General features: G+C 41.8%; 1 non-coding gene across 1 annotated transcript; it reads left to right on the forward strand.

Moving 5' to 3' along the window:
• The first annotated feature begins 502 nt into the window (after positions 1-502).
• Positions 503-635, forward strand: LOC141420108 (small nucleolar RNA SNORA71). The gene has a single exon (XR_012444799.1). It is a non-coding gene; the product is annotated as a small nucleolar RNA SNORA71 (small nucleolar RNA).
• The last annotated feature ends 301 nt before the right edge of the window (positions 636-936 follow it).

Here is a 936-nt window from a genome sequence, read left to right on the forward strand (position 1 = left end):
GCTTTGTAGCTACTCTTTTATTTAAATTAGCATGCGTTAGTAATACAAGGGGAATTCACTGTGGTATTTCCATACCCCCGCCATTGTATTCCCATTCCCCACTCTTTCTACTTTTTCAATCAGCATGTGGTGGGTTTCACTATGCTGTCTTCATATATACTTATGTATATGTATAGGTATATGTATACGTATACGTAACATACTTCAATCATATTTATCCCTCAGTATCCTTTCTTCCTCCCTCCCATTGTTTCCCCCTTAGAAAGTCCTCCATATATATTCACATCCCATTAATAATTATCATCACCATCATTTTAGGTCTAGATTCCACAAATGAGCAAGAACATACAATATGTGGCCTTTTAAGCTTGGCTTATCTCACTCATCCTGATGCTCTCCAGAGCACCTTGAGACCAACATGCTGCAAAAAAGCTTTCCTTTTTCCATCAGGCCCTGGGGATCTTTGCTTTCAGCACCCTCTCTGCAAATCTACATACCTGACCCCTGCATCCAAAAGTGATTGTGGGCTGCCCGTGCCCTGACCATTGATAGTGCAGGGAGATGAATGTGGAAAGAAGTTTTCCCTGTGTTTGGAGGCTCCACCCATCCCTTCTAAACCCTAGAGCTTTCCCACACCCAGACAAAACTACATACCTGAAATTCTTGGCCCTGAACACTTGCTGCCTGATGTACCCCCTTGATCTCCACCTTGATATAGATGCTTCCTCTTCTCCCAGTCAGCTGAGAAGGAGCTCAGCAAAGCTTGCTGTTGATGATAATGATGGAAGAGCAACTGTAAGTAAATATTTTGTGGGGAAAGAGCCCTAATATTCTCCCTTGTTATGCCTTTAGTCCTTACCTGCAATTTCAATTTAAAGCATGCAATTTCATACCTGACATGTGGCATGTAATTGTTCTCAAGTCATTTCATCATAT

Source organism: Castor canadensis, chromosome X (assembly GCF_047511655.1).
Source record: "Castor canadensis chromosome X, mCasCan1.hap1v2, whole genome shotgun sequence".
Classification (NCBI taxonomy): domain Eukaryota; kingdom Metazoa; phylum Chordata; class Mammalia; order Rodentia; family Castoridae; genus Castor; species Castor canadensis.